Source organism: Achroia grisella, unplaced genomic scaffold (genome assembly GCF_030625045.1).
Source record: "Achroia grisella isolate CSIRO2021 unplaced genomic scaffold, CSIRO_AGI_Agris_v1 utg780, whole genome shotgun sequence".
Taxonomy (NCBI): domain Eukaryota; kingdom Metazoa; phylum Arthropoda; class Insecta; order Lepidoptera; family Pyralidae; genus Achroia; species Achroia grisella.
In genome coordinates, this window is record NW_026713020.1 from 7313149 (window position 1) to 7334606 (window position 21458).

Below are 21458 nucleotides of genomic sequence, written 5' to 3' on the forward strand. Positions count from 1 at the left end.
AATACAGATAAATAATATAATATGTAAGATATATATTGAATTAATAAAATAATATATACATATATACACATACATACACGACATATGTATAATGTATATACATAATATTATTTTTTTTGATTTGTAGAAACGCTGTTATATATATTACATATTTTAATTTTTAAATTGTACTTTGCATGTGCATTGAAAGTCAACGCTAAAACTATGTTTACTAAACTATGTTATGCTGAGTTGTGATACACATTGGCTCTGTTTTTTTAATGTTTGTAAATTATGACTTGTATATTTTATGTAATTATTCCTGCACTTAATACAACAACGAGTCAGTAAAATATATTCTACTATCAGACCCGGCCACGTGGTGTGGCTAAGGTTATTGAATAAAATAATATTGCGACTATAAATTGAGATGTAAGCTATCCTATCTTTCAAGTCGGATCAAATTGCACACAACGTCCAAATCAAATTTGCAATCGATTCAGTAATTTACGAGTACATCGCGAACATACAACGTGACACGTAATTTTTATACATAAAGATTCGACTCTACTCATAGTTGCATGGTTTGTATGGAGAGGTGTAGGGGCCATGCAGCCCTAAAGTCATTTTTTATCAATATTTATATTTCCAACGTTAAATAAATGTATACTCAAATGTCAAAAGAAATATCAACAAATTAAGCGTCCTCGAATACAATTGGATCAGCCATTTCGCTTTTCTTCGCCTCTTCCAATACGGTGGGAGAAATTCTGAAGCGTATAATTTTACGCTTTGATGAAAAGAAGCACTTCGGAGCGCATAACTGTGTTTGACTTTGGCGTTATATTTAATGAGATATTGGACACGTTGCTACCTAATCATTATATTAACACGTGAAGAAATTTTGTACTCATTTTTATGAAAATGAGTACAAATATAGCGCGGATGGAGTATAGGAGTATGTAATTTCGAACCTATCTTACAAATATTGCAAACCTGAAAGTTTGTGAGTATGGATTGATGGATGAAAGATGCTTGTTACAGTTATAATTTAATATATATTATGTAAATTGGGCAAAACAAAATTATAAATGTTAAGTAAGTGTGATGCAGATAAAGTTGCGTCAAATAGTCTTAAGCTAAGCAGAGTTTGTGTTATAGGAACTAGACAACTGATAAATACTTAGATACTTATATATATATATAGATGTAATGCGTAGAAATGAAGATCATATATTAAGGAAGGTGTTACATCTGCATGTGGATGGTTATAATGGCAGAGGAAGACCGAAAAAGAGATGGATGGACTGTGTGAAAGATGATATGGTGAGAAGGGGAGTAAATAACGAGATGATTGCAAACAGAGATGAATGGAAGAGAAAAACATATTACGACGACCACAATGTATATATACTAGCTGACCAGGTAAACAATTAAAAAGACTATTAAAAACTAGGGGTTAGTGACACAAGGGTGAAAATTAGTATTGTATGTATTTGTTAATGCTTCTATTTCTATTTCTATAATAAAATAAATAATAAAAATTGTCGAAAAAATTTTAAAAATCTTTTTGGGGCATGTCACCCTTTTACCACTTAGGGGTATAAAAATTAATTATAAACCTATTCTCAGACCTACAGAATATACACATACAATTTCATCAAAATCGGTCAAGCCGTTTCGGAGGAGTATAAACACGAACCCGGTACAAGATTTTTATATCATTACATAGTATAAAATGAAGTCGCTGTCGCTGTTTGTCCCTATGTATGCTTAAATCTTTAAAACTACGCAATGGATTTTGAAGCGGTTTTTTTTAATATATAAAATGATTCAAGAGGAAGGTTTATATATATAATTCATGTACACCCATGCGAAGCCGGGACCAGAAGCTAGTATATTTATAAAATACATATAAACTTCTGTATCAGTTGTCTAGTACCCATAACACAAACTCTGCTTTCCTTGTGACTAGATGGTACTGTCTGAATTGTCAAAACATATTATTATACACAGATAGTGGATAGTGGGAAGCCGGGGCGAGTAGCTAGTGTAATATATATGTAAACGAAACAGTATGTTATATATAAAATGTTAGTGTAACATTATTTCAGATAAGAATTCTCGGATGCATCCCCTCTAAAGCAGTTTTGCGGGAGTCTCAATGCATTTTCTGAAATCAACGACAGCGTCTCGCATTTTATGTCGAGGCACGCTTCTTCAGGTTTCGTTTTAAGAGAGCTTATACATCTTATATTATCTTATATTATAATTAATTCGTCAAGAGGTACGGTAGACTCGAACGAAATCTTATGTGAATAACAAAACATACAAAAATACTGATTTCGCGTCGACAACATATGTCCGCAAAATTCGGATTGTGGAGTATTTCGTTAAATTCTAATGACACTGACAAACAAACTGCAGTCGCCATCTTTTCATTTCACTAGCATTTTCTTCGGTCGTTGACGTTTCGCGAAAATATTGTTTTTGACACTTTTTTATGATAAAAACACATACCTACTCGTTTTTTCTTTAAACCTGAAATTGGCCGATTGCGAGACAAATTTAGCAATTTTTTTTTATTAATTTCTTTTACGGCTCTGGATACAAATCCTTATTGGCCCAACTTAAAGTTGTACAAAAAAAATAAAAATTATTTATATGAAAACTTTTGCACTTTTTATTTACTATATTTATTAAACACAATGAACGAAGCTTTACAAATCTATGCCTTGCATACTTTTAATATTCCATGAGAACCGATGACTACAGAAATATCTACCCACATTTCACCCGAGCGAAGCCGGGTTTCATCTAGTCTATAATAATAATTTCGTCAAGAGGTACGGTAGACTCGAACGAAACCTTATGTGAATAACAAAACAAAAAAAAATATTGATTTCGAGTCGACAACATATATCCGCAAAATTCGGATTGTGGAGTATTTCGTTAAATTCTAATGACACTGACAAACAAACTGCACTCGCCATCTTTTCATATCACTAGCTAACAATCAATCAACACATCGCGTGCGTTTGCGCCAAAAATGTATCCATCACAAAGAACTGTGACTCATATGACTGTGTAAAACGAAACGTCTTGCCTTGATAAATACTTAGATACTTCTGTGAATATATCTTATTATATATCTTATATATAAAATTCTCGTGTCACAGTTTTCGTTCCCATACTCCTCCGAAACGGCTTGACCGATTCTCATGAAATTTTGTGAGCGAAAGTTTGTGAGTATGGATGGATCGATGTTTGTTACGCTTTCACACAAATTCTACTAAACGGATTTTAATGGAACTTTATAGTAATATAGCTTATATATCGGAATAATACATGGGCGATAATTTTGAAAGATATTATATCTAATGATAAATGTCAAGTAAGTGTGATGTAGATGACATTACGTCAACCAGTCTTAAGCTAAACAGAGTTTGTGTTATTGGTACTAGACATCTGATTAATACTATATATATATACATTAAAAACAACGATTAATAATACACATATCAAAATTATAAATCATTTTTTGATGTACATATAATATTTTAGCTTATTTATCAACATTTTTAATTTTATTTAATAATACGAAGTTGTCGGTTGACACGATGTACTCGTACCTATATAGATACAAACATAATCATTACATAGTATAAAATAAAGTCGCTGTCGCTGTCTGTCCCTATGTATGCTCAAATCTATAAAACGCAACGGATTTTGAAACGGTTTTTTTTAATATATAGAGTGATTCAAGAGGAAGGTATATATGTATAATACATGTACACCCGTGTGAAGCCGGGGTGGGTAGCTAGTATATTATATAGTATTAACATATTAAGAGATGAGAGTGAATTAACAAAACTGAAGTAAGCATACTCCTCTGGGCAATTCACACAACGCCATCTAATCTCAAGCTATGCAGAAATGTCGACAAATCGAACCTGCGATCATCGAAATTAATAAGATATTTTAGCTGTTTATGAACGTTATAACTATGTTATACCAGATGGAAGGGGATTGTTAGTAATGTGTACTCATGACCCTATTACTAGCAATGTACCATGTCAGGTTGACCTCCACGCGGTTCCCCCTGGAAACCATCGTGATAAATTCTTAGTGAATTTATCACTGGCTAACTGACCTGAACTCATGTTCAATCTTATCATCCTCCACTGGTGCCCCGCCAGCGTAAACCGTTAGCGCAGGCGGGTGCACCATTCCATTATCATCCATAAAAAAACTGTGTTATGTCAAGCAAGTTAAAGAAAAATTGGAGTCGTGTCATATCAATAGCTAAAGACTGATAGAAGCTCGTGGAAGGTGGCGGGAGCTCCACCGACAAGAGCACAGCTCTTAAATTATGAATGAATGAATTATAGTAATTTGACGACCTCGGTGGTCTAGCGGTCAAGCACACTGCTTTACGACCGATGGTCGCGGGTTCGATTCCTCGCACGGCACAAACATTTGTATTTATGAGTATGATTGTTTGTATCGGTCTGGGTGTTTTCTATGTATAATATGTATGTATTTACAAAAAAATATATATATCTATGTATATGTATCAGCTATCTAGTACCCATAACACAAGCTCTAGCTAGCTTAACTTGGGTCTAGATGGCGCTGTGTGAATTGTTCTGAGATTAATATTATTATTATTAATTTTTTTTCTCTACAAATTCAGGTAACACATTCTACAGTCTCTATTATGTAAAAACAGTTGCAATCAGTCCGCGTTTTATTCCTAGACGCCCCTCGAGTGAAAAAAAAGGTATTTTACAGTCGCAGTTTGAGACGGGAGATGTTGAAGTAAATGCAACTGGGACAACTATATGTAGATATCTTTTACAAATTCAAGTATCTTTATTCAGGTCTATTACAGACTCTTATGATATGTCAAATATACCGTCAGTTCGGAATGATTTAGAGATGAGAAGAACTGACAAGAAACTCAGCTTGTATTCTTTTCAGTAAAACGTTGAACATGTTTAAAATAATACAGATTCATTTTAAATTCAAATTTGGGAGAATAGAGTGACCATCTATAAAATAAGATTAATACCAGCTGAGTTTCACCACCGTACCACCCGCCAGAAACTGAAATACCATCCTGATCATCTGGATGAATGGCGGTCTTCCACAGTGCGGTTTTCTAGAAACTTTTTACCATGCACAACCACATCGTGGAATCACCTTCCAGTAATGGTATTTGCGAACCGATACAATATTGAAATCTTCAAGAAAAGAGCTTGTTCCTTTTTAAATATATGTTTATTACATGTTATATATATGTTTATAACATATGTTTAGTACAGTATATGATTATTTTGTTGCTATATAGTTATAAAAAGTAAATATGTTTATTATTGAATCAAATATGGTGGAAAAAACGAAGTGTCTGTTTGTAAAATCACCTATTATTTAAAATTAATAGCTTTTAAATTTATTTATGCATACAACGGAATTGAAACATTTCACTAAATGCATATCAAAGTATATATGGTAAAATGTAAAAAAAAATTAATTCGTATGTTTGTCTATTTATTTGTTCTTGCTAATCTCTGAAACGGGTATATAGATTTTGATAGGACTTTCACTTGCAGATAGCTAATGTTGTAAGGAGTAACTAAGATCATATATATTACAAATTTTTACTATTTACCAAAAATTTAATTCGCTGGTAACAGCTAATATTTACCTATATAAAAAAATAATAATAAGTGTAGTCAGGGAACACTGTAGTCACTTCAAAATTATAGTAATTATTTCTTAAGTAACATTGTAAGAGCGAGAACACATTACTCTCTTTTTTTGTAATCGGTAGAGAAATGGCAAACTGTGTAGAGAAGAAAGAGATGAAGAGAGTAATAGAAAAAGTAGATAAATATAAGACTTTTAGTCATCTATCGAAGACCTCGGTGGTCTAGCGGTCAAGCACACCGCTTTACGACCGATGGTTGCAGGTTCGATTCCTCGCACGGCACAAACATTTGTATTCATGAGTATGATTGTTTGTATCGGTTTGGATGTTTTCTATATAGTACGTATGTATTTACAAAAAAAATCTATGTATATGTATAAGTTATCTAGTACCCACAACGCAAGCTTTAGCTAGCTTAATTTGGGTCTAGATGACGCTGTGTGAATTGTCCTGAGATTATTATTATTATCTAAAGTTATCAAATCTTACGTTTTCTCTAAATAGGTATTAAATGAAATTGTATCATATCCAATTAGGTATATATTGTTTTTTCATTATTGTTATAAACTTAAAATGTTGTTTAGAATCGAACAACTAAACACACCATTTTCATGTCAAGTCTATTTTCGTATTATGTAAACTGAAATGTAGTTGAAATGTACGTCAAAACAAGAGCCGACGTCCATACCACGTTGAAAACACCGGTTCTCGTCCGATCACCGAAGTTAAGCAACGTCGGGCGCGGTCAGTACTTGGATGGGTGACCGCCTGGGAACACCGCGTGCCGTTGACTTTTTTGTTAGAAATTATAGTAAAAATGGAACAAAATATATGTTAAAAATAATAATTGGTTAAATTTGAAATTATTTATAATACTAATATTAGACAATTTTCTTTTACAAAAACAAAACTGACAAAATAGCTCTTTGCCAGTAAGAAGAATATAAACTAACAGTAGAATGCCTACTCTGCCTGAAGTAAAGTAAATATATATATATAAAAAAAAAACCCTACAAGGGGGTCGAGGGGAGGGTTAGTAATGCTATATTATCTTATCTGTGGTAATCCGGACTGACATTTCCATTGCTAGCAATATACTACGTCAGGTTGACCTCTACATGGTTCCCCTGGTAATCATTATAATAAATTCCTTAATTTGTCATGAAGTGCTAAGTGACCTGACCTTATTTTCATCTTATCATACTCCACTGATGCCCCGCTAGCGTAAACGTTAGCACAGGCGGGTGCAACAAACCATTATCATACAATAAAAAATCTACATTGGTAGTATCAGATCGATCTCGACGCGGTCTCACCTGGAAACTATCGTAACTAATTACTGTTAAATACGCTATGACAATGGCTACCTTACATAAATCTTCGTCTTGACCTTCTCCATTATCTAGATAAAGAATTATTATTCACAAAAAAACATTGAGCTGATGTTGATATTAATCATATATACTCGATTTGTAGTATTGAAAGATGCGTGTAAAAAATTGTGTGAGTATTAGAATATGAAGTGTATTCAAACATAAAACTCCAAAAAATGTGGAACGCTTCACGATTTTGCGTGTCATCCTTGCGCAGGGGCCATGCTAATCTTCTCTGTATCGTTCCAATTTTAGTATATGTACTGCCGAAGCAAGTACATTTGAAATTTGTTAAAAACTGTATATATACCGTGCATACGAAAAATATCATTAGCGCGTTGTAGGCTTTTAGCCAATTGTACAAATTCGTGGTTGATATGAAATATGAAAATAAGATGTTATAAATACTGGGTAATTCACAATATTTAACGTATATTTAAATATGAAAAAATAATTATAAAGTTATAGAAATACTTATTAAAGCTATAATTAACAAAAATAGTCTTAAAAGCGCCATCTATATGATATAATTGAAAGTTTCAATGTAACAGAAATCACAGACGTTTGTAAAGTAGCATCAATTCAAATTAAAATATATTCAAAACATCGAAAGCAGATACAGATAGCTAATATATTTCAAATTTTTTATTGTAGAACGCTCTTTTCTAGATATTTTTCCAATACACAACACCATAAAAATGGTTGAGAGAGTAGTACTACCCTGTACTCACAGATGGCGCTTTAGACATAATATTCTAAGTACTGTTTGGTTTAGTAGTACAATATACCACTCACTAGATGGCGCTTATCAAAGTAACGCCATCTGGACTTTATTGGGGAATACAATAGTCATCCCTTGCTAAGTAGACTCACCCCTCAAAACATTTTTTTTTGTTGTTTGAACATTTTAGTAGGCATTAAATAGAGGGCGGTTATTGATAATAATACATTACTACGTATTTTAATTGTAATGTTATTTTGCTGCGAGTTTTTAATTAATATTTTTATTTCTGTATTCTTTGTGTCCACATATACATTTGTATCGTTTCATTTGTCTTTACCTACTTCAATGCGTCTTTCATTGAATGTATCAATAAATTGTCAAAGTAAACTGCGATTAAAATCTAAGACCATTCATTTATAGTCGTAAACAATCCTCTGTTGCTTCGTTTACATTAATCATTCTAATTTGTACTTAAAGACCTAACTAATTAGGTTAATTACTCAATAGATACATTTGTTTATAGGTTCTAAAAAGAAGAGCCATTTTACTAACTTACCGTTAAATTTATAGACTTGAAATTTTGGTAGTTGTAGTATATTAAAGTTTCTTAAGAGTTGGCAACGCGCACGTAACACTCCTGGTATTTCAGGCGTCCATAGACCACGGTAACACTTTACCGTGATGAAAAACAGATTAAATTGTATTTACTGCAGTATATTTACTGAATATCTCCATAAATATATGTACTATCCCCCACCAGATGAACCGCGATCTTGTTTGCCATTGCCATTACATAAAAAAAGTTTAATAGCTGTTAACAATGAAAAATAATTTCTGCTCTTTTCGTACCTTCGCGTTGTATACCTAACAATACCTATCAATGTTCCGGACAACCGCCCGAAGGTTAAGGGATTATACTGTACAAACAAACATTAATTTGTTTGTTTGTTATTATTTTGTTTTCACTCGGCACGTGTCACGTCATAGCTTAATAAGCACAGCATATAGTCGACCCTGAATACGTTATTATTGATAAATATGGCTACCCTTATCTAATTAGTGCTATTCAGGGGTAGAATTGGAGTGTGTAGGAAATCTCGCCCTTAACGAATAGTACATCAACTAATTTGTAGATATTGAATTGAAGCAAATCTATACTAATAATAGAGAGTTATTAGATCCTTACTAATATTCTAAATATGAAAGTAGCTCTGTCTGTCTATCTGTCTCCCTTTCGCGTTAAAACTACTAAACCAATTTTAATGAAATTTGGTACATATACAGTGTATAGACCCTGAGAAAGAACTTAGGTTGTAAAAATGGGTTGTAAAGAGTTGAAAAGTGGGATGAAAAGTTGTATGGAAAAATCGGAATTTTTAAAGCTAGAAGCTTGAAACTTATTTTCAGGCTGTTGATTAGATATAAATAAAGTAAAATGGTGAGTAAAATAAAATGCTGACCGAGGTCAGTATAGCATGTGGACAAAGTCGCAGACACAGCTAATATCAAATAATTTTATTGCCATTTGATGGTAGAATTACAGATAGTATTATATATAGAGAATATTAGTTATAAATATATAAAGACAAAATACCTACGTCTTTTTTTTTAATTTATAATTTCAGTTCTATTTGGTTAATTAAATATGTAGTTCTAAATTAACTTAATCAAATTTCAAATTCCGAATAATAAATATATTTTTTTCTGTTTGATATGCTGTTATTGATGTTTGAATTACTTATTAACGGTAAGAATCGAATTTGAAATTCGAACATTTTTAAAATTAGAAAAGATAAGGAATCAAGAAGTTTGAAATTCGAATGATAGCATTTTTAAAATTAGAAAAGAACAGAGTTCAAGAAATTAATTTATTATTTCTTATATTCCAATTTTAAATTTGCTTTAACATACATTATAGTTGTTTAAACTAATTACAAGTTAAAAATAACATGTATTTTTAAAAAGCACACCTACAATAATGTATACAGAGATGTTTTTTGAGTGTGGGCGCAATGGATGTATTACTAGGGTTCCGGCACCTGTCGTGGCGAGGTATAAATTTAACGGAACTTGATATCTGTTGCTATTCGCAGTGATTTATCAGATCCTCGGTGCATTGGATAGCGTATTGTAAAGAAAATCTGTCTTGTGGACATAGAGATTTATTTGTTTTAACATGATCTGGTGTAGTGGATTAGAACGCTGGGTTTCCTTCAGATGGTCGTGAGTTTAATCCATTACAATTTTATTTGATAGTTTTCCTATGTATTATAATAAGAACCGTGGACAATTCACACAGCGCCATCTAGTCCCGAGTTAAGCAGAGCTTGTGTTATGAATACTAAACAAGTGATACAAATGTTTATATATGCATTTTTTTTTGCAAATAGGTACATACATAGAAAACATGCAAACGGATACAAACAATCATATTCATGACTAGCTGTACTCGCGACTTTGTCCGCGTGGAATTTAACTTTATTTTTCTAAAATAAATGTAGCCTAAGTTAATCCTTATTACATCAGCTGCCCGCCAAAAAAGTTCCGTCAAAATCGGTCCAACTATTTCAGAGACTAGCCGGAACAAACAGACAGACAGACAAAAATTGTACAAAATATATTTTGATGTATGTACTGTATTTATATTCTTATGCATGTACTAAAAAATCGGTTATTTCAATATTACAATTGTAATAGTACAAATGTATAGATTACAAACGTTTGTATAAACGAGGAATCGAACCAGCAACCATCGTATGTAAGGTGGTGGCTAAACCATTTGGAACTTTGGTCAATTCATATCTGGCCATTATGAATAGAAGTTAACTACAATTTTATATTTAGAAAAGTAGAGTATTTAGTGTCTTCTATAGTTTGTAAATTTTCGTGTTTAACATATTGTGGTCCTTTTACTTTTACATATATTTTTACATAGATGTTTCCCCCGTCAAGTTCTTTAATTCTTTACGCTTGGCATTCATTTTGACAGATATTGCTCACTAACGATTGTCATGATGAAATGAAATGACAGACGTGAATGGCAATAGTTGTTCATGCATGTAATTCCATTTAATTGTCAGAAATAAACACCTACATAAGTACGAAATGTAAATAAACTGGCTGTTAAAAAACCGCGGTTAACATATTGTGATGATCCTTATACTTTTACATATATTTAACTTTTCACTATATTCACACTGCAGATTAAACTCGTAGAAAACCGTTGGACCAAGGTCAAATTCAAATTCAAATTCAAAAATCATTTATTCATGACATTTTAGCTGCTTATTAACGCTTATGAACAAATTTTTTTATAATATAATTTTTACCTTACCGTCCAGTTCAGTATATAGATCCAATTGAGAAGAACTGGTAAGAAACTCGATTGAATTACTTTTTTTTTAATTGCCAGTTTATTTACAATATATATTTATATAGGTGTAAGTCTAACATTAAATGAAAATCCCGTGCATGAACAGTTATTGCCATGCACGCTCGTCATTCAAGTAATCGTTTAGTGAGTAATAGGGTTTGCTCAGTAAATATGATTTAGCAGCTGTTTTTTAATAAGTAATACTTCATTTTTATATTATTAATAAAAAATAATTTATTTAAAGGTAATTCCAGAATATCCTTTAGTATCTTATTGTATTTTTTTATAATTATTCCCATAAAAGACTTATTGACTTTTTCTAAACGATAAAGTCACGGTAAATATCTCGTATATTATCATCATCATCATCATCATCGCAGCCCGGAAGACGTCCACTGCTGGACATAGGCCTCCCCCGAAGATCTCCACGACGATCGGTCCTGCGCTGCTCGCATCCAATGCTTTCCATCTCGTATATATAATGTAAAAATTGTTTAACATAAAGATCATGTCATTTTTAGTCTATGACAGACGTAATAAGAAGGTACAACCATAAAGTCCTGTTCGTAACTTTTTACAGCCACTAATACAACCCCACTAACAACCGCGATGTTCTTGGACCGACTGTATACGGACATTTACGCAACGCAATATTAGTGCAACAGTGCGTGAAATTTGTCTCATCCAAAAATGATTGGGTTTGGCAGATGTTTGTCGACCACACATGTACTTGTAATTTTTTTTATGGATATTAATGGAATGGTGCCCGCCTGCGCTAACGGTTTACGCTGGCGGGCACCAGTGGAGGATGATAAGATGAACATGAGGTCATGAGGTTAGCCCATCGTGATAAATTCAATAAGAATTTGTCACGATGGTTTCCAGGGGGAACCGCGTGGAGCTCAACCTGACATGTATATGATCGTCAGTTCACATTATTAACAATCCGTTTTATACTCAATTTTTTATTTAAATATAAAACATTTATATTCATGTATTATACATATAGCTCGTAGGGCACATGGCCGTTGGGGCAGTAAAGTCCTCGAGTGGCGACCACGGACCAGAAGACGCAGCGTGGGAAGGCCTCCAGCAAGGTGGACCGACGATCTGATCAAGATCGCTGGAAGGCATTGGATGCGAGCAGCGCAGGACCGATCATCGTGGAGATCTTTGGGGGAGGCCTATTTCCAGCAGTGGACGTCTTCCGGGCTGCGATGATGATGATGATGATTATACATATAAACCTACCTCTTCAATCACACTATCTATTAAAACCACTTCAAAATCCGTTGCGTAGTTTTAAAGATTTAAGTATACATAGGGATGGACAGACAGCGATAGCGACTTTGTTTTATACTATGTAATGATTATAAAGTCGCATGCTAAATTATGGTCATTGGAGAGAATTTTCAGCGGCCTCCATGGTCTGTCGGCTCACAGGCTTGATACAAATTACACGAATATATTTATTAATTAACTCGAAATTTAATACATCTTATATATAAAATTCTCGTGTCACAGTTTTCGTTCCCATATAGGAGTATTTTTAATAGTTTACCTGGTCACTAGTATATATACATTGTAGTCGGCGTAATATGTTTTTCTCTTCCATTCATCTCTGTTCGCAGTCATCTCGTTATTTACTCCCTTTCTTACCATATCATCTTTCTCACAGTCCATCCATCTCTTTTTCGGTCTTCCTCTGCCCTTATAACCATCCACATTCAGATGTAACACCTTCCTTAATATATGATCTTCATTCCTACGCATTACATGTATATTTTATATATAAAATTCTCGTGTCACAGTTTTCGTTCCCATACTCCTCCGAAACGGCTTGACCGATTCTCATGAAATTTTGTGAGCGCATTGAGTAGGTCTGAGAATCGGCCAACATCTATTTTTCATCCCCCTAAATGTTAGGGCTTGTCCACCCCTAAATTTTTTTTTAATTTAAGGCATAACAACGTTTGCCGGTACAACTAGTATACATATATATTTTTAAGTATAGGAGCCAACAGAATAACAGCGCTACAAAATTTATCTGTAGCTTTATACTGAGTTGGTTGTCTATGCACCTTTGCTGCACATAAAGCTACTTCCATTATTTTATTTTAATTAATACAATTATGCCGTATATTTGTCACATAAAGCTACCTCTATTATTTTATTTGTACATTTTTTTATAATTTATACAGTTACGCTGTATGTTTGTAATTGGTACATATAAAGTAAACATTGCTTATCTTGGGACTAAATAGATGCTGTGTGAACTCACAGGACAATTGTCCTTGGTTATCATTATTATTTATAGGATACACATCAAGTTAAAAACCAGGTTACGGGCCTTTTTATTATTGATACTTTTTCTTCATTCATTTATTATATGAAATTACAAGGCACGGAGGCAAGAAGAAGAAGAAGAACAGAGGCATGACATCTTAGTTCTCTGGAATAGCAACGCATAAAAGGAACTACGTCATAAGACAACGTATCTTTTAGAATATAGGTGTTGGTTACAACCTCAGGTTATTTTCAACAGATTGTCTATGAGGTATGTATTTGCTTTTTTAAATTAACTTTTATTTAAAAATATATTTTTAGCACTAAATTCATATTGCCTGCTCACAACCCTTTTAAGATTTTCTCTATACATTTGCTGTCAAATACATTCCTTGTCTGTTTGTATTTAAATTATTCTCAAGTAGTTTATAAATATATTCAAATATTTAAAAAAAATACTAGCTATTAAATTTCGTGATACCTGAATAATTTGAATTTTTTAATATAATTTACCCTCGTATTACATTTGATATCAAAAGCAAACCTTTTAGATACCATATCGGATGCGATTGTATTGAAACGTGTCAAAAAAAGCCAACCACTCACGTCAACGGCCCATCAAAGTTGGTGTATTCCATTATTGGTATAATAACCGTCCAGCACACTCTTCATTACGCCAGTTTTGTGGGGTGCGACCAGATAATTTCACGGTGACCTGATCGACAGCTGACTTAAGTCGTCCATAAAATATCTATTAATATTTTTTACGTAAGTGACTGCAGGGTTTCGAAATGGACTCATTATGTGTTTTAATTCAGTTGATAATATAGTGGGACATGATAAAGTTTTTATTAACAAATATATAGCAATTATAACGTATCTAGCAATGTTAGTTGATGGACGAGAAAGCTTATTGGTTTACTTATCTGACTTGTGTTGAAAGATCCTGAATTCAAATTTGTTCGATAGATTGTATAGAATAGAATATTAATTGATTTTGTTCAGATATTAATTGATTACATTTTACATTTCCTAACATTTACACATATATATCTATCTGTTTGCTAACAAGCATAGGCCTCCTCTCACTGTCTCCAGTGGTTTCTATTGTTAGCAGTTCTTGCCCAAGTACCACCTGCCACCACTTTGATATCATCTATCCATCTTCTGTACGGTCTTCCTCTTCTCCTTTTCATATCTTTTGTGTACTAATGCATTATTGTTTCACTCCATTTATCTTTTCCCCTTATAATATGTCCCGCCCACTTCCATTTAAATTTCTTTATTGTGAATGTATATATGAGTAGGTGTATACTCTATTGTAATTATGATGAATCTTGATAATAACGCTATGAAATATTAAAATCCTTACAACTTTCATTTGACTCTCTGATTTAATGGTTGACTGGTACAATCGCAGACGAAAATAACGTTTTATTAGGTATATTCAAATCTTTTACATTTATTTGATGTGGCTTCTCCTCTCAATGAAATTAACACTAATTATACCATTCTCTAATTAGTACACGTTTTTTGCCGTTGTTTTTTATCAAGGCTCGTGAAAAATGTAATTGTTGAGAACTATACAGTAGTTGCGATATGGTCTAATTTATGAAATACTAGCTGCCCAGCGCAACTTCGTCCACTTTACACTTACTTGTCGTCATATGTCTTTTCTTTATCGTTATATGTCCAAGTGACATGATATCTTTTCAAATTATAGCCTATGTGTTATTCTGATGTATAAGCTATATTACTGTTTCATCAAATAAAGTTTCATCAAAATCCTTTCAGTAGTTTTTGCGTGAAAGAGCAACAAACATCCATCCATAAATAAATAACTCTGGACATAACACAGCGCCATCTAGTCCTACGGTAAACAGAGTTTATGTTATGGGTACTAGACAACTGGTATAAATACTGATTTTTTTTTTGTAAATACATACATAATATATATAGAAAACGCCCAGACAGATATAAGCAATCGTACTCATGAATACTAATGTCTGCACCGTGCGAGGAATCGAACCCGCGACCGTCGGAAGTAAAGCAGTGTGCTAAACCGCTAAACCAGCGAGGCCGTCCAATATCTATCGGCGCTACCGTGGCAGATTGCCGTCGTCAGTGCCGTGACCATAGAGACAATTTTATTTACATATTTTATTATTATTTCTTATGTATGTTAGTCTATAAGGTATTTATAATGTGGATAGAAGTGTGTCTGTAGTGTATCTATACTCACAAATGTTTGCGTTTATAATATTAATAAGACTAGTTTTTACATGCGATTTCTTCTCGTAATTATGGTTTAACGGGGATATAAAATTACGTTAGCCTATGCAATCTGTTGCTAGTTCCTGTGCTTGCTAAATATCTTTATTCTTTATTGTACAGACACAGGAAAAAAAATAGCAGGAATAAAAAAAAGTAATGCACAAAGGCGAGCTTATCTCTAAAAAGAGATTTCTTCCAGCAAACCTAGAAAATGTTATAGAATAATTTGGTCATTACATCAGCCATTTTTTTTCTTTGTCGTACACGTATGACGAGAAAAGAAAAAAAAAGAAAAATATCATTATAAGTAATTGGTTAAGTAGCGAGGTACTATATATGTATAAGTATACGACCTAAAATAGCCGAATATAATATGCTATACCCTAACATGACCAATAATAAACCCTATCATAACCTAGTAGACCCGGAAATGAAGATTTACCATATAAATTTAAGTAGTAATGGTGTAATTATTAAAAAAAGTGTTTCTGGTAAAAAGGTTGAAATGTAGAGTTTTATTTTGGCATTAAAAATATCTACAATTTTTAATGCCAATTTATAAAAAGACCTCGGTGGTCTAGCGGTCTAGCACATCGCTTTACGACCGATGGTCGCGGATTCGATTCCTCGCACGGCACAAACATTTGTATTCATGAGTATGATTGTTTGTCTCGGTCTGGGTGTTTTCTATGTATAATATGTATGTATTTACAAAAAGAAATCTATGTATATGTATCAGTTATCTAGTACCCATAACACAAGCTTTAGCTAGCTTAACTTGGGTCTAGATGGCGCTGTGTGAATTGTCCTGAATTTATTATTATAAAAAAATTAAAATAAAATATTTAGACCAATTAATAAATAAAATTTAAAGGAGTGGACCAGACTTATCACTTAGAAGTATGAATAATGATTTACGTTCTATTCTCAGATCTACTGAATATACACAAAAAGATTCATAAAAATCGGTCAAGCTATTTCGACGGAGTTTTGTTACTAACACTGTCACATGAGAATTATATATATTCGGTATATAACCTAACTTACTATCAAGTTGATCATCAGTACGTTATATCACTAGTATAAAAAAACCATTAAGGCTTCATGCCTTATTTAAGGCAGGCACAAATAAATGCTTATTTGTATTTATAATACTAGTTAAGAATATTATAATAAGTTTGATTTATGGGAGGTTTGGTACGTCTCGTAAATCAGTATAATTTATGTAAGGCAAGTTTCTAGATGAGATGGCGTGGGAGTCAGTGAGGGTAGATAGCTAGCAATTCGACCTATATTTTGTTTTAAGTCATAATTTTGTTTTAGGCTGTATTCCGCTGACCTCACCCAATATGAAACTTTCCTCCCAATTTTACTATGTTTTGTTTTTTTTTATTAGGTCTACAAAACTGGATGTCTTACAGTACATAACTTTACACAGATAAGATAATCTATTGAAGCAATACTAAGTAATATTATGAACATTGTCTACGATAACTAATTAAAATCGTTCAATTTTTGTCCTTACGATAATCCAACTAATATTTACACGTAACTGAAAACCTCGATGTTTACCCAAAAAGAACAAATGTTAGTATCGTGCGAGGAATCGAACGCGCGACCATCGGAAGTAAAGCGATGTGCTAAACTCTAGACTACCGAAGCCGTAAAATACGGATATCACGCTATCATTAAAAACCTTGCGATCATTGGACGGGGTCCAATGCAAACGGGTCCGAAATTACGATGGCCGGAGCTGAGTGTCCGATCAGTCCTGAGCAGTGTCCTCAGACTAAAATTGTATCCGTCAGGCTGGATTTGGGCTTCAGCTGCTGCATAAGTCCTTCCGCGGACTACAGAGTTTGGAGTGCCATCTGCACTCGCCCCCTATCGTCCGGTGAAAAGGCCAGCTACGGTCAACAGCATTAGAGTAGTCCGAAAAAAAAACAAATTTTATACTCATGCCAATATTCCAGAGGACGAAGATGTCACGCCTCTTATCCTATATTTTAAAATTACAATCTTTTAAATTAAATTATTAAAATATATCGTATATAAATTACGCCTAAAGTCCTGAGATATCATTAAACAGTCCCGAGTGCAGGATTACGTACAGCTTCGTGGTCACTTCGTAAGCCAGTTGATGTTTATCAGGGTTGCCAATCGTGTCACAATATTCCTATAAATACGAGTTTCTTGCCATTGGTACGGGGACATTTTCAGTATCGAAAGCAAATCTAACTTAAAATTTATAGTAATTATGTCACTGTAATTATATCTAAACATTATTAGATTTTGTGGCAACCCTGGCTGTGATGCGAGCATGTTTGATCAAAGTGAAATACATTATCACTTTTACATTTTGGAAGAACTGAAACAAATTAAAATTGAAGTAATTAGATCTGAATATTACTCAGCATTGTGGCAACCCTGGCTGTGATGCGAGCAAGTTTGATCCAAGTAAAGTATATTGTGACCTTATAAGCTTTGGAGATTTGAAAACAAAATAAAATTGAAGTAATTAAATCTGAATATTATTAGACTTTGTGGCAACCCTGAATATGATGCAAGCAAGTTTGATCCAAGTAAATTACCTCATGGCCTTTTTATTATAAAGATTTGGAAGAAATTGAAACTGAAATAATTATATCTGAACCTTTTTAGACATTGTGGCAACCCTGGCTAAGATGCGAGCAAGTTTGATCAAGTATGGCCTTTTTGAAGATTTAGAGCAAATTGGAATTTATGTAATTGTGTCTGAACAGTACCTATTTGATATAAGGGCAAAGAAAGGCCGAAAAGAGATGGATGGACTGTGTGAAAGATGATATGGAAAGAAAGAGAGTGAATAAAGAGATGACTGCGAATAGTTAAGAATGTAAAAGAAAAACATATTACGGCGACCTCAAATGAATGGGATAAGAAAGAAGCAGATGATGACTTCAATAGACTTAATAAAAAATCGTCAACGATTATATTTCTCTATTCTAATTCAGCTGCTAAGGACCTTGCTTTAAAGCTGTATTTCGGTTGTAGGGTAAGATACAGAAATGAAATTAGTGTATGGGGTTATAATGATTTGTCTTCCGGGTTAATAATACCACTGAGTTATCTGATAACGTGATATCTGTGATGTTCTAGTGTATAGAGCACAAATCACATATAGAAGCCATAATCTATAGTAATAAATGCAAATATATTCAAACTCTAGAGCAGTGATTCCCAGAGTGGTCTATATCGACCCTCGGAGGTCTATGACAAACTGCAAGGAGTCTACAACAGCGGTCATCTTGTTGTTTTTAACACTAAACTTTACTACAGCCAGAAATTTACCAGGTAAGAATGGGGGGTCTACCCAAAACCGAAAAAAATGGCAAGGGGTCTACGACCCAAAAAAGTTTGGGAACCTCTGCTGTAGAGTGTTCATTTATCTTCCCAACGTCTATCCTTTACAATGTGTTATTTATACTATTTATATATAGAATAACTATTATATAGTTATTCTATGATATAACCACTCAACACGTTTGCAATTCCAGATAAAAAAACTAGAAAATACGATTTTCGAAACTGGCAATATGTTTATATATTTTTCTTAATTATTACTAACTAGCTGAGACGTGCAATTTCTATTACGTCATATTTTCCCCGTTTTGCATCATTTTTCATTGCAGCTCCGCTCCTATTGGTAATAGCGTGATGTTATATAGCCTCTGCCACTCACAAATACCGTGGCTTTTTACTGGTAAAAGAATTTTCTAAATCGGTTGAGTAGATCTTACAACCTTACAAACTTTATCTTAACCTATTTATAATATTAGTATAAATATAAATTTATATTGATACAGCAAAGGCAATGTCAAATATCCATATGTAAATATACGATTTAATTTATCAGAATTTTTCTAGAGTTTTGGTACAATCCAAACATTGTGATCAAACAAAGAAACCTATGTAACAGTTTAAGGGAAAAGAATCTTGAACTATTACATAAGTTTCATTGTCTGATCCGGCTCGAAGGATTCGAACATTGTGGTCCTTCTAGCCGGATCAAACAAATAAACCTATGTAACAGTTCAAGAGAAAAGAATCTCGAACTATTACATAGGTGTCATTGACTGATCCGGCTCGAAGGATTCAAACATTGTGGTCCTTCGAACCGGATTAAACAAACAAACCTATGTAACAGTTCAAGAGAAAAGAATCTCGAACTATTACATGGGTTTCATTGTCTGATCCGGCTCGAAGGATTCGAACATTGTGGTCCTTCTAGCCGGATCAAACAAATAAACCTATGTAACAGTTTCTTTACAAATGAGTATAAATTATAATCACATAACAAAATATAATCCGCCTCTTATAAAAATGTTTGCCTTCAATTAAAACTGAAAATATACAATCGTTTGGCGGCCCGCCCGCGCAATGTTTAATGCGGTGTAAAACCTTTTGAAACTTCAACGTTTTTGTATGAATATCATGTTTTTATCATTAAATTAGTACACACGAATAAATATGCGTATGAACATTTCGTGATAATGCCATACTCGGCCTGTAATATATCTGAGAGTCATTAAAATATCTGTGTATAATAATATGTGTTGATAATTCAGACAGCACCATCTAGTCACAAGGTAAGCAGGGTTTGTGTTATGGGTACTAGACAACTGATACAGATGTTTATATGCATTTTATAAATATACTAGCTACTGGTCCTGGCTTCGCACGGGTGTATATGTATTATATATATAAACCTTCCTCTAGATATCACTATATTAAAAAACCGCTTCAAAATTCGTTACGTAGTTTTAAAGATTTAAGCATGTATTATATATAAATATATAATACATGTACACCCGGGCGAAGCCGAGGCGAGTAGCTAGTACACTAAGAAGAAAGAAAGAAAGAAAGAAAGAAAAATATTTTATTCAGTGCAATGTAAAAAATACAATATAAACAACAAACGAAAAAAAAAGAGCAAATAAAATGTACATATAATTAAACTTAATTTACCATAATTAAAAAATAAACATAAAATAAACATTTTTTACATCCAATAATGCACTGAAATGGCTCCACTCAGCTTTAATGAATTACTAACTAAAAGAATATAACGAGTTGAAATTATATTGGATAACCAAACGAAAAATACCGTCAGACTCGTGCAGTCGAATATAAAATTAGATTTGCATCAAAAAGTTAAATTCATTCAAAATAATTCGCAAACCGAATCGATGGAATAATAAAACTAAATCGATTATATCGAGTCTCTACAGAATATTCGAATGCAATCAAGCTAAATAGTTGACTAGTGTAGAGATTCATAAATATGCAAAAATCGAAGCTATATGAACTATCGTGATATTTATCGAATAGTTTTTTAGACTTTATTTATCTGTTATAGAGATATTGCATCTCTGTTCATTTTATACTGCATATATCACGATGTGTTCTGAGGAATTGTTCGGATTAATTTGAATTTAAATAAATCTGTATTATTGTACATGTACAACATTCATTTAAAAACAATACGAGCTGAGTTTCCTGTCAGTCCATCTCCTCTCGAAATCATTCCGAACTGACGGTAGATGTGATTTATCATAAGAGTCTGTAATAGACCTACATGAATAAAGATATTTTGAGTTTGAATTTTGATTTTTGCCACTTTGTAGAATCACCTTCCAGCAATGGTATTTCCGAAACGATACGATATTGTAACGTTTAAGAAAATAGCTTATTCCT

General features: G+C 33.0%; 2 non-coding genes across 2 annotated transcripts; one reads left to right on the top strand and one right to left on the bottom strand.

Moving 5' to 3' along the window:
- The first annotated feature begins 6366 nt into the window (after positions 1-6366).
- LOC131851149 (5S ribosomal RNA) lies at positions 6367-6485 on the top strand. The gene has a single exon (XR_009357863.1). It is a non-coding gene; the product is annotated as a 5S ribosomal RNA (ribosomal RNA).
- Positions 6486-7237: 752 nt separating this feature from the next.
- On the bottom strand, positions 7238-7344 carry LOC131851150 (U6 spliceosomal RNA). Its single transcript, XR_009357864.1, has one exon. It is a non-coding gene; the product is annotated as a U6 spliceosomal RNA (small nuclear RNA).
- Positions 7345-21458: the final 14114 nt, after the last annotated feature.